The following is a 15,260-nucleotide window of genomic DNA, read 5'->3' on the forward strand; positions in this document are numbered from 1 at the left end:
ATCTGAAAATACTTCTGCAGGTTTTACAGGATGTAGGTTATACGTCAGTTTAAATAGATCTCAGATTAAAACTATCTGCATTTTCTTTAGAACAAAAGCAAATATAATTTATGAGTATGAATATATTTATATACACATATATACCATTGAATTAGATACACTCACCTGCGATAATGGTTTATATTGCTGAGATACAGTTTCAATTTCGGCAATGACCTTATCAGTTTCTTCAACTTTCTTGCTGATGTCAGCTGCCTCTTGTTTCAATGTCTCCAATGTTGTTATAACAGAATCATCATCTAATATTTTACCCTTAGCTTCATTTAAAGCTTGCAACAATTGTTTTCCCAATTGTCTCAATCTCAAGTGGAATTCACCTTGTAATTTAAGAAGATCTGAACGTTTTTCATCGATATCAGGACGTTCAGATTTTAATACTTGATTAAGACATTGGGACTGAAGTGAACAACGAGTAACAGTAAAATTAACGAACGTCACTCGTGGTGGGAACTCTACAGTAGGATCTCTGGTAGACAAAAATATAACAAATGATGGTGATAAATCAATATCTTGATCTCCAAGTGTAATTAAAACTCGACCTCCAGTTCGACGCAGTTCTCTGTTTAATACTGGATTCAATATTGGATCATAATTTTCAACATCCTGCAAAAAATTTATTGTAATTAATTTTTTAAATCATTTTTAATAAACTCAAATATTATGACTGGAATGTAATAAAAGTCAAAAGCATATATAAAATAAAAAGTGAAACTATGTAAAAGCTTGCGTATTAAAGAGTTATTTCTTCTAAGAAGTAAGATTATTCTCTTAGACATAGAAAGTGGATACAAAAAACTGGTTGAAAAAATTAATTAATTCACAGGATAAGAGAGTTGATATGCACTTACGTACAAAGTTGTAAGCCTTAGTATTATGGTTGAATTGGCCAGATATATGATGAACTAATTTCTGAATTGCATCTTGATATTATCATTTTTTGCACTAAGTGAGATGGATAATCTTTCAAACTTGCTACAGCTGCAAGTCAGCAATCTCAAATATTTCTTGTTCTGACAATTTTGGAGCATAAAGACAATTTTTGATGCTTTAGTTGTTACAATTCAGCAATCAGTTTCAATTTTAATTACAGTGAAGTTTCTTTTTTTGTTTTTATTTAGTTTTCCCCACTTTTTTTGCAAAGAAAGTTAATATTGCTTGATCAGGCAAGTGTATTTTTTTATTATTTTTAAGACTATTTAGAAGTTAAAATTATCATTAATTTTTTTAAACATCACCTTTATATATTTTTCTTATGAGAAGCATTTTCTCCAGTTTTGTTATCAAGCTTTTCCATCAACCAACATATTTACTTTTCCATACTTTCTGATTTTACTTTTATAAACTTCTTGATTAAAAAATTTTTGTTTATTTATATATTTTAAATTTAACAATTAAATTTTAATAAATGGTAATTATACTGTAAAATGAACACAAAAATCTTTTCAGAGATTAGTTTTTACTGTTGTGTGGTGTGATACTTTTAAGATTAGAAAAGCCATATGAAAACAATACAGTTTTAGAAAACTACACACATCAATACACAATAGAAAATAAGTTTTTATGTAAATGGAACGAACAAAAGTTACCAACAAAAATCACATCATAACATCATGTTATACAAACATCATTGATGTCAGAAATATGTACAATAGTTAATGAATCTGATATCCAAAAACTCCTAAAAATGGTAAACCTGAAATAGAATTTCTCAATAATACTGGGTTACAATTTAAATAACATTTTAATAGGTTTATTGTTGATGGGGTGATTAAAGTTTGGGACATATTATTAACAACTTCAAGTTATTTTTCAAATTTATGGAAATAAATATTTTGGTTGAAAATACTTCACAGATGCCAGTTTAGATAAAATGATCAGGATTTTTTTTATTAATTTAATATTATGTTTTTACTAAAATAATCAAGCAATTTACTAAAACAACATTAAAAATGTCTACACGAGTGGATAATACAATCTCCCTAATATATGAAGGTTTAATTCCTTTTATATCTTCTACTTTTAATAGAAATCTAACTTTTATATCTACTTTTAGAAGGTTTCAACTACTATTATTTACTTTAACCTACTTTTATTGTTTTAAAATGTTCATCTAAAATGTCAGTTTTGAAGGAAGAACCATTTATGATGATCTCATAATTATTAGGCCCTTCTTTTTCCAAGTAGCAATACCAAAAGAGATTTTATGAAACAATAAACACAATAAAACATAAATCATAATTTTTGGTTTTAATTCAATCACCAACTCCTATTTTAAATTCAAGAGGAAACATTAATAAATGTAAAAAAAATGTGTATAAATATGTATATTCAATTACCTGAACAAGAAGAGGATTACCAAAGCGAAGGGCTGATTCCAAATTCTTTCTAAATGAATCATCCAGAAAACTAGTTTTTGTAATTTTACGATCACGGAATTCATTTAATATAAATTCTGTAGCTTGACCAGATGGATCAATTATCAAAGGATAACGATTGAATCTCTGTAATTAAATAATAAATAATATTACTATATAAAATAATAATAAATATAAATAATCAGTAATAATTTACCGCTATTGCATCCTTGATTAAATAACTTACACATCAAACTAAGTATAAATTCAACATTGATTTGAATATGTATTTAAATCTATGAATAATTTTGATAAAATATTTTATCAAAACTACTACTGGAGTAGTTCTCATTTCCTATTTTTGTATTTTTTAACACAATACTAATTGTATTACTACTTCATAAAAAAAAAAGTGAAATATATTAAGTATTGAAAATTGTTTCGAGACCGTAAATATGGACTCTCAATAATAATTGATTAAAATCTTTTTTCTTTTTAAATAGTTATATCACACACAGATTTAGAGAATATATCTCTATTCTTTTGTGCAATTTTATAACTTATAATAATTTTTAATACATAATGTGTAACTCAATTATTGAAAAAAAAGGAGCAAAAGTAATACATAATAGAAGTGAATATTACTTAAATATACAAGCTTGCATAATAAGCTTAGCTTATTTTATTAAACTTCAAATCAAAACAATACAGCTTGATTTTGTTAAAACAAGATTAAACTGATCCTCCCACAACTTGTCATCTGATAAAATACCCAGAAATTTCACTTTATGGGTAACAGAAAAATTATAGTTATCATTAACAGGTATTCTAACTACGCAATCAGAAATCTTATGTCTACCTAAGAAGCACAATGCACAGTTTATCCAAATACAAAGAGGATGGTTACAATCCACCCAGTGAATAACAATTATCGTAGAATTTTCAATTATTTTTAAATAATTATCTTCAGATGTAGATACAGCGTGTTGTCTGCAAAGAGAGTTACAATGATTACGTCAAGATTTTGAAGAAGGTATTAAAAAAAAGCATGAGACACTTTCACATTTCACATCTTGAAGTGGGGACCTAAATTTTACAAGCATATTCTTATCAAAAGATGAAATTTCAACTGCTTGTTAATTGTTAATAAGGGATGACTTAAACCAATTAATGCAGTTCCATGACAAAATTTTGTTATCAGTAAAAAATGTGGAACTAAATTGAATGTTTTACTGAGATTGTGCACAAGGTGAAAATGGAATTGTTTTATTATCTATATTTAAAATATTTTTTAAAAGTTGGGAAATTCTGGGTCATTAGACAACTTTTCCTTAGAACCATGCTGAAAGTAAATGTTTGCTTAAAGTTTGTAAAATCAATTTTTCACACTTTTTCAAATACTTTAGGAAATATGGAAAAAACAAAATTGCCCTGTAATTTCAAAATAAAAGCGCCAAACCTTTCTTAAGAAGGGGGTAATAACGAAGTGGACGTTTTTAGGCAATTGGGAACTTGTATGCCATCAAACCACACTGCTCAATAGATCTTGTATATTTTGTGTAACCTATCTCCAAGCCTTCTTTCTTATCTTTTATTTCAGTGATATTTTGTGACCAGCTTGCTTCAGCAATAAATGCATCACTGACTTTTTTAATAGGGGTACCTTAAAAGTTGAGTTTTTTCCACTTGAAATCACGTGATAAATGAACTGAAAAAAAAATTCCACCATAAAATTAATAATACCAAATCTGATATTCTTCAGAGAGTTACGGACAATTTTGTGCATCATCAGAATCAATATAGGAGGAAATTTACAAATACAAATATTAATGATAAATAATAAAATTTCCCAAAATCGCTCTTTCAAATTATGGAAATATAAATTTAATTATAAAATAAAGAACTATTGCTAGTTCTTTTTGACAGAGGCTCTGTCAAAAATATTAATTAATAAATATAATTGATGCTGTTATGGACCATTTTTGCCATTTTCCCAGTTTTGTCATTTCAAAACAGCATTTTATGCATTAAATAATTACTATATTTTTGATTAATAACAAAAATTAAAAAAAAAATTACTACAAGTCCATTAATTTTTTCCTTATTTTTAAAACTAAACATTTTTACAGATTTTATATAATTTTTTACTCTGACAACTTTTCAATGTATTTAATATAATTACATTTATATTTTAGTCCTTATGAAAAGAAAAAATTACATAAAAACAAGACAAATTTCTAAAATTACTTCAACAAGCAAAAGTAGACCAATCTAACAGAATATTTACATTAAATGTAAATCTTCATCTAGATTATGAATAAACCATAAAATAATAAGCAACATAACTAATAAAATTTATGGATGATAATTTTAACACAATTTATCAAATAGAAAAACAAGTTAATTAAATTTCTATGATAATAACATGTTCTGATATTAACAGCCAACTTTCAAAAGGATCTCTAAATGTAGGACATAAGAAAAGCAAAACAAGTACAGACAAAGTGATAGCAACCATGTTTTAGGATTGAAAGGACATCCTATTGGTTGACTTCATGCTAAGAGGTCAGAAAATAAACTCAGAGGCATATGTCAGATACTCCATTGCCTCTGATATGGCATGCAATGCAAACAGTGCAATATGTTGTCCAGCAGCATTGTCTTCTTCCATGATAATGGTTGCTTATACTCAGCTGCAACAACTAGAGCTTTGCTTCAATGTTTTGACTGGAATGTTTTTCAGGATCCATCCTACAAATTTAGCTTGGACCTGGCGACTATCATTTATTCTGTAAAATTTTTAGGAGGCAGGCATTTTCATGATTATAATGAACTGAAAGAAGTTGTTAGTAAATGGTTGAAGAACTTTATGGCAGAAGTGTACAGTAAAAGTATACAAAAAACATGATACCACACTCTGACAAGTGTTTGAATTTGTGTGTGACTATGTTGAAACATAGTTTAAGTATTCCAGTAAATATAAAATAAAAATTGTTTAATTAATTCTTCTTACCTTGATTTCCTATTATCAAAACATTCTTTACTTTTTAGACTACCCTTGTTACTGAATACTTTTATCTAATTTAAAAATTCATCATCTTAGTATAAATCTAATATAATATACAGTGTATTCTGTGCAGATATCCATTTAGAATTCAAGAACTGCTGGGCTAGTCTGAATGATTTTTAATAAATTTTTGAACTTCTAGAATGGTTTTAAGCATAAATTTATCCACATAACTCTAGATATTTAGTGAATGTAGCTAAAACAGGAGCATGTCATATTTCAGAATTATTTCTCATGTGATATTTTGAATCGCTGAATAATTATGTTCACATTAAATTTTATTATGCAATAGTTTTTATAATTAGGCAAATAATGCAGTTTTTAATTATTATTGAAGTACAAACAAGATGAAGTAAACGATTTGAAGTTTCTTTGAATAATTACTATAATAATGTTCAATACAACAATATTATAATTACTATAATAATTTTATAATGTTCAATACAAAACTAAAGTAAAAGAAATTTAATAGCTTTCTTTATATCAATTGTACCTATCATCTTGAATTCTGGTTACAAAAACTATACAGCCTATTTCAAAACGAGGGCTTTACCTTGGCACATTATTACTTCTGAGAAAAATTAAGAGGAAATTAAAATATATAAATATGCAAGTAAAGAATTACATAAAGAAAATTATTCTCCCCATTCCCTTGACCAAATATAATCAAAATTAAAAGGCACCATACAAAACTTCATAAAAAGCCAAACTGACATAATAATGAAATGGAATCATCTAATCAGTACAAGAATAAAGGCCAAAGATGAAAAAAGGGCTTTTGCCTCTACCTCTTTATGGGATTTGAATGAAACAAAACACAATCAGAAAATATTTTAGCTACATAATGTGCATTAAACTATGAGAAAAATATTTCCAACCTTTGAGTGAAATTTTAAAATACAGGACCTAAAGTCCATATCAACCTTTCTGTCCCCTTGTCTGATTGTGATCAAAATTAAACAGCATTAATCTCCCATATACAGAAATCATCATGCAAAACTTCAACCTAATTGGTCCAACCAGTCTGGAGGTAAAAGCAAAATATAGGCATATATATATGTGTATCTACATATATCTAGAATTTTTCAATGTCAATCTTCAATTTTTGGTTAGGCAAGATCATGAAATCATAAGATCTACAAAAACACTGACAAGTAAAATTTGACCTGATAAGTGTATTGTTCCTCATATTGTATCCTGTGCAGCTATACAGTATGACAAGCAGATATGAAAGTAAAAATAAAAAAGAAATAATATAAAAATTAAACTTTCTCTCTTTTTAATACAACTTTTTCAATTTAAATGTTACAATGAATATAAGTAAAAAATTTTCTAGTATGAAATCTAATGTGTTTGAGAAAGCATTCTGGGGGTAAGGATTAAAAAAAGTGAAATTTTAAATAATATTTGTATGAAGTATTTTGTCTGTTAACTTTTTTTAAAAATAATACCATGATCTAGAAAACACTACATAGTTTAGCTTGTTTAAGACAAGAAGGAATGTAATATATATTATTACAATGTGGTTACATAACATTACTATGTGGTTGAAAAATGCTCTCGTGCAACTAGATGGGACTACTCATAACACACGAGCTAGCTCAGCTAATACACGCAATAGGCTTTTAACTGCCATAAATATTGCACCTTACTACTTGCTTAAATTAAATGAAACATGTTGTAAAACTAAGATGGTTTCCCTAAATTATTTTAATTCTTATGATGCACATTTAATACAATTATACATAATAAATAAACTAGGAAAGAAATAAAAAATAATTTTCAACAAATAAGAAAAATTAGTAAATGAGGTTAAACAAAGTAGTATTAATAATATAAAGATACAGAAATTTGTAAAAGTATGAGATAATACAAACCTTAGCTTGTACATTTTCTAAATCTGCCTTAATTGCTTGTGCTTGTGAGATTAATTGAGCGTATTCTTCTTTATAAGCAGCAATAATACGTTCCAATTGTGCAATAAGAGCTTTCATTTCTTCACCTTTCTTTTTATTTTCATCGGCTTGTACTTCAAGACTGTGTAATTCTTCTCTCAATGGTTCAACTTTCTTCAACATATCGGCATAACTAACCTGATTAAAAAAATAAAAGTATATTAAAAAAAAGATAAACAGTAAATACAATAATAAATGTTAAAAAAGGTACAATGAAACATCTCTTAAATAGGTGTGGGATATCAAGAAGATCTATTTTGGCACATTACAACTTAAAAGAGTAGTTTCTTCCATTACAGAAAGATCACTGGGTCAACATCTATCACTGGTCTTACTGCAAAGTTGATTCCATAAGCTATGTCATTTTTTAAACACGCACTAAATGTTTAAACACAAGTTTATTTGACATTCTTGCCATTTGAAAAACTAAGGCTTGAATAATTATCTTTAAGTAGGCCCTTCTTTTAACTCAAGAACTTACTAATCACTTCCAAATAGTTCAGTTATTTTTATGTAATTAGAAATGATACACTTTTGTTATTTCTTCATTCAACTGTTACATTACCCTTTTTTCTTCTTTTTTTTTACATTGTGTTTTTCTGGTAAAACTGTACAATATATTAATTACAATCCACTAATACGACCTCTTATTAGTGTTTTATTGCTACCTCAAGGCATTTTAAGAAATAAAAACCAAAATAACAAAAATTATAAAATTAAATAAGATTCAAATGAAAATTATATAAATTAAACATTTTATATAAAACAATTAAAAATTGTTCAATAGCTTCTTTAAACCATACTTTAAAGTTGTAATAATAATTTCTGGTACACTATTTTTTCCTAACAATTGAGCACCAAAACTATACTTGTAAAAGATGAGTTTTAGGTCACCAATTTAAAATGGTAAAAAAAAAAAAAAATGGTTTACGTGGAAATACATCTTAAGAAAAATTCTTTAAATCATATTTAAAGAATTATAACTCATATTTCTATTTGTATCCTTAATAATACAATTAACCACCCCTTTCCATTCTTAACAGGATGGAAAATTCCTTTCGATTTATTGATAAAATATTGTACATCAAAACAATGACAATCTTTCCTTTTACTATATACTTATAAAAATAATATGAATACCACATATGCGAGTCTTGTGGAAAATTCTTATTGATTACATTAAATAACGTGTACTAAAGGATTTTTACAACAACGTACTGACCTGAGCGACAGCCCACTTCACCATAGGACCACATGCCATACTAGCTCGGTTTACTTTTTCAAATGTATATTCAGGATTGCTCAAATATCTGCTATGCATCTTTTCTCGAACTTCATCACTAAAATATAAAAATTATTTTTTTATTATTATTATTAACTGATTTATTTAATTTAAAACAACCTCCATGATGCACGTGAGGTTAATAAATTAGCAAGTTGGCTTTTGAAACAGCTATCCAATGAATCTGTTAAAATTCTATTGAAGTTTTAATTAATTATGTATGGATATAAATATTCACAATGCCAAGTATTATAACAACTGGATTAATAGATGGCACCATCATTATTGGTCAGAATGTACCCAGGAACATCCTTCTGTGAATCTATAAATCAGTGCTATAGTTTAAAAATGTTGAAATTAATTAGTGATAAGAAAAAAATAAATACATAATACAAAAGTATATAATATGATAACATATCTAAATGATACAAAAAATTCCATATGCATTCTTTAGATATTTACTACTTTACTAAGATTAAAATGAAAATAAAAATCGAAATGTATTGCTTAAGTAATTTATTCGATGAATCTAGAAAATGGTCTAAATTATAATTTCTTTTTTTTTTAAAGAAATAAACAATGGTCTTTATATAACCCCAGAAAATCTTCCAATAGAACAAGATCTGTAATTCATTCCATGATAGGCTCACTTCTACAAATTCACTGACTGGAACAACTTCTGCTGAGGACATTTCTTATCTTCCAAATAAGTATGGAAGCACACCATCCTGTTGCACAACATGATTGACTGTATTCTTTAACTTTATCAGTTTGTAAGCAAAAGAACAACTGAAGGATGTCTGGATAGTTGGTAGTTGTGGTGTTTTCCAAAAAGTAAAAAAAAGCCTACAAAATTTTTGTATACATGTTACACCAAACTTTTCTCTCTTAAAAAAATCTTAAACAAATTCAACCACCTAATTTGATTGCTCTTACCCCTCTCCCCATCGGTGAATTCAGCAACCAAACTGATACAGATGATTATCATAAAAAGTTGCTCATATGTAAAATAAACATGTATCAAGAAATTTTCATGTCGTTAAGCAATTGTTACTTAAATAATTGAAACCAAAGCAGATTTGAAACAAACATTAGTTTTGATTTTATGTCTTGCTTGATGTCAACACATTTGCAATCATAATCTCTTCTACACAGTATCACTTACAGTGACAAGTTTTAAATTACAGTGCAGACTTTTGTCTTTGGAATCCTGAAAAACTATCAAATGTGGCTGACATCTTCACTAGTACAAGAGCTTCCGAGAAATTTATCATTTTCTATACTACTCATTTCAACCAGAAAAAAAATGCTACATGGGTAAAAACACAGCATTACCGAAATAAAATTGATAATTTTTCTTCATAACAATCAAATATCTTGTGCTAGCTCTGTTGAATTGTAATCATACAGCTGAAATATGTATGCATATATATATATATATATTTTTTTTTTGAGATTAAATTCAAAATAGAATATATATCAATAAAAGCTTACATCATGTTTTATATACATAAAAATATAAAGAACAATAAAGTGTAAAATTACATGCATCATAACATAAGCAAGTCTAAATCAGTAACAACTTCAATAAAAATATAAATCATAAGCGATATACTGTTTATAATATAAATTTAAATGAATAAGAAACCAGCTATAAAAATATAATAGATTAGAATTAAGATACATATGAATAATCTTTTTAACATTAAAAAAAGACAAATAGAAAAATTAGATAAAGCACATTAAATTTATAAGCCTTTAGATTACAGCACTATACTTATACAATAGTAATCAACATATTACTTCCATACTTTTCACCTAACTGTACCACTTCAACTTGAAAGTGACATAATTTCAAGCAACTCTAATCCTTACATTCATTTCATGTCTTGTGCGATGCAATCTATCTTGACACAAGTATATTAATTTTTGCACTACACTATCTATCCAAACCTTAATTTTGGATCTGATGCATGTGAAGCATCTCAAAGTACAGTTAGCATAAGAGTTAATTTCTCAGTCTGTAATTTTTACAGTTAATAAGAGTTGATTTCTCTTGAAGTAATGACATTGAATATTCAATCCATCACTTCGAGAACACAGTAAAGAAGTCACTACTAGTTTTGCATATATACATTTTTGTGGTCTTTGTATCCCATGTAAATGATTTAGGGAACCATTTACCTTCCTTAATAAGCGCAACATGATATAGTTTTAAATCTTTATTCACTTAATCAAATTTTTATATATAACAAGACACGTTTATAAATAATTTTGAATTTTTAAAATTTATGATAAATTTAATATCTCCAACCATGAAGAGCAAAATAATAAATGCAGGAATGTGAAGTGTTCTTTAAAATTAATAAGAATGATTTAGAAATGGTCTTCCTTTTGATTAAAAAATACATTCTTTTGAAAAAAAAAAAGATTTTAATCCTTATTAGCATAGATACTTTTACTTTCCATTATCATGACTTACAATATGTGTAAATGAATGACAATATGACAGTATGAGAGAGCATGTAACAGAACGTTGTACAGTATTGGCTTCATTGTTACAATTTTTCATCTATTTCTATGCTCACATATGTATAGGCACATATAATTAATACGTCTTATACATCTAAAATAATCGAATAATAAAGACGTTTAATCTTCATTCATTAATTAATTAACGCTGGTTACCATATTGTAGAATATGATACTAGTAACAGTATTACACTCTTTTATAAAAAAAAGTTTTATTCTATAAATACACATAATACATGCACACACATACAATACCAATACTCTCTTAATTTTTCTCTCTCAATTAATTTCAATAAACAAGTCTTGCATATATCAATTAATATGCATGCATATATATTAACTGCATGCTTGCATAATAAATTTTTTTTTTTCAAAATGAAATAAGTTTTATTCAATGAACAATTATAATTAAAAATAAAATAAAAAATAATTATCTTATTAATAAATAAATAATTTATGAGATACAAAAATTTGATGATGGCAATAAATATACCAAGATGAAGTATGTGCTGGATAATCACACACATAATAGTTACTTTTTGGAAGTACTGCACATTTAGACTTATATTTTCTGATGATTTACATACATTGATTAAAAATTTAAATAAAAAACAATAAACTTAAAGATCATGCAACAAACCATACAGATCTAAAAATACCATGCATTATTTTTATTGTTTAAAGAAGATGAATGAGAAAATAATTAATTATGATGAAATTAATAGGCTAAGATAGAAAATGAATTATGAATTTCTGTTCAGTAAAATAAACTCACAACAATAATATTACCATTTTTGAGTAAATTGTAGTTTAAAATTTAAATGGAAACTAGATAAGTATAATGAAGTAACGTAAATATAAACATGATATGATGTTAAAATAAAATCAGTAAAAGATGATCAATATGGTGAGGTGACTCAATAAGTAAGTTGTACTAAACAATTTTTCTGGTTTTACACAACATATGATGTTGCTTTGTAGTCCAATCAAATTATACTTAAAGAAAAAAAATTGTTACCTGAACTTTTATAAGTGGAAATGGTAAAGGGGCTAATAATAAACATAAAATAAAAAAAATGCATGAGTGGATGTGGTGAAGAGGTGATTTGAAGGCGGCGGTGGGGGGGGGTTTAAGGGATTAAGGAAAAAATTTCCAATACAAAAGTTGTAGATTTTTGCATGATCTACAACTTTTGTAGAGGTCACTTTATAACATAACCTCAAAATTTCTGAGAAAAATGCGAAAAATCTTTTATTTTCTTATTTTTCATTTCCGCAAAAATAATTTAATTTTGACGAAACTTGGTGAAAGTATACCTTTCTATGTCTTAAATAACCACAAATTTCTTTGACGTCAACTTTCATTGGAAATCACATTAATATCATTTTTCACCCCTATTCAACCCCCCTCCCAAATCAACCCTCCATCACCACGCTCATACATTTATTTTTTTTACGTTTATTATAAGCCCCTTTACCAATTTTTAACAATTTTAAGCCCCTTTAACAATTTTTTTCTTTTCGATCTGTCTATTGTATACTTTTAATAATTTAAAATCTTAATTGAACCAAGGCAGATTTCAACTTGCCAAGTTTTAAAAATTCTGGTGAAGTGATAGCATTTCAGTCTTTCATCTGGGGGTCCCAGGTTCGAATCCTGGTCAGACATGGCATTTTTTATATGCTACAAAATCCCATTACCATATTCCCATGTACAAGCTTCAAAGCTTCAGTGGGGAATTAATGAATTATTAATTCACCAAGAAAAGCAAAATTATTACTAAAGATTTGTTAAAAATATAATTGCACGCTGAAATTTATCAGATAAAATAATTAATGCTTAATTCATTAAATGTCGTGTTAGATATCATTACCAGTTAAGAAAAATAAATGTAGAGACAAACACCAATACTAATATTGGACAAAATTTAAATAAGGGATTTTAATTTAGTTCAATTGTGGACATAAAAATCAATTCATCTGACATTCAATCCATTGAAATGAAAGACGATTGATTTAAGATAGTTAGATTTATTTAATGGTGGCACTAAAATTAAATTTAGTAAGAAATCGGTTCACCAAAATTGGGGATTTTTTATTAGCATACTATAAAAAATCAGTGATTAAACACAACAACTTTCTAAACGTAGGAGAAAGTCAACTAATTTTACACATTAAAATTGTTTCTTTTTACTTAAGAATACTGTTATAATCTTTTTATAGGTTTATATAAAAGTCAACTTACATTTTAACTCACAAATTTTAATTAATGTGATTCAGATATGGAACGTTAAACGGATGAATGAAAAAAAGTTATTTTAATAAAATCATTGAACACATATTAAAAAATTAATTAACTGGACAGTTCTTACGTGATATTTTCAGTACTGAAGTTAGAAACAATTGAATTGATGAAATTCTCTCTCATAACGACAGTTCTAATAGCTTTCCAATCGCTAGCACTTTCACCAAGAAGAAGACAAATAGATTCTAAAGTTAATTTAACAATCGGAGGAGGATTTGCCATAGACCTAACCTCAACGAGTTGCTGATTCTTGATCTCTTTCACAGCTACATGCAACATGACAAAAATATAGAACTAATATGAACAATAAATAAAATACATACATAAATAAAAACAAAAATATAATAAACAAAATATTAACATGCTTAGGCTGATTTAATTTGCAAATGCAATACATTAGAAAACATTATATAACAAGGGAAAAACATTAAAATTAACTGTGATTTATTGATCCATTTTCATTTTTCAGTGATCTGAATGAATTTTTAGATCAGAATAATATATTATTTACAACACCTGAAATTAATCTTTGATCAGAATTTAACTGGCCATGTTGTGTATTAGATAGTAAACTGCATCCTTTATAAAGTAATCTTTTCCACAACATCTGGAATATACTACAACAGACAATAGTAGCTAGGCAAATACAGGAAATGGAGTAAAGATAACATTTTTAAGATTACAGCTGTATTTAAAAAACAAATTTCCAATGATGCTGCACATAGTTTTACTTCACAGTTCATGACTAACAATCATAGTACAAAATGGGATTAAAAAAAAAAAAATAGTTACTTCAGGTCAAAGTGGTACAAAATGTATACAGGGAGTAAGTATTAAATAAATTAAATAATGAATTGTACTTACTATGAAACTAAGAAAAATAAAATTAATATGAAAATGTTCTTCAATAAACTACTTTCAACAGGCTACAACATATATTATTTATCATTAGAAAGTAATGGAAATTATTTTAAAATTTGTGAACCATTTTTATAAATAAGGAAACATGTATAAATAAAATTGCTTGTTTTTTTAACATAGCATGTTGTTCTGATACCTGTATTATGATGAAAATACTTTAAAGAAATATAAAAAGTTGAATTCACATCTTGTGCAGAAGCTAACAATTGACAATTAAGAGTAATAGAATGTATGTCTATGGAATTTGAATGACATTAAAATCTAAATCACAAAAATACATGTCTTTCTTTGTTTAAACTTTAAAAACATACCTCATCATGATAAATTACCATATATTCCTAAACATTACAATAAACCCAAAAAAATGTGCACTAATAAGGGCATTAAAAAAATATAAATAAAATTAAATAATTTCATGCTACATTGAGCACAAAATTAACAGCTTTAAAAATTCTATAATTAAATGAAGCATTCATTACATTCCTCAAAAAATACTTAAGTAAATATTTATGAAAATCCTTTTTTTAACTTTTTAGGCAAAAATGTATAAAAGTATATAAATACACTTCTAAATATAAGCAAAGGGTAAATACTATTAATTACTATTTCTTTTATTGCCAATAAAAATATGAAAAACTAACCATTAACTAAACATATACTAATTAAATATAAAATGAAGCTAACTACAATACAATCAGAAAATGATTCCAAAAAGTAGTTAAGTAAGTATTGAAATGTAATTAATTAAATTATTAAATCTTTGTCTAATTTTGCAATTAAATGC

The 15,260-nt window shown here is 26.6% G+C and overlaps 1 pseudogene; it reads right to left on the bottom strand.

Moving 5' to 3' along the window:
- LOC142330942 (dynein heavy chain, cytoplasmic-like) overlaps positions 1 to 15,260 on the bottom strand; it is an 88,330-nt pseudogene that overhangs the window by 43,588 nt on the left and 29,482 nt on the right.

Source organism: Lycorma delicatula, chromosome 10 (genome assembly GCF_047948215.1).
Source record: "Lycorma delicatula isolate Av1 chromosome 10, ASM4794821v1, whole genome shotgun sequence".
Lineage (NCBI taxonomy): Eukaryota > Metazoa > Arthropoda > Insecta > Hemiptera > Fulgoridae > Lycorma > Lycorma delicatula.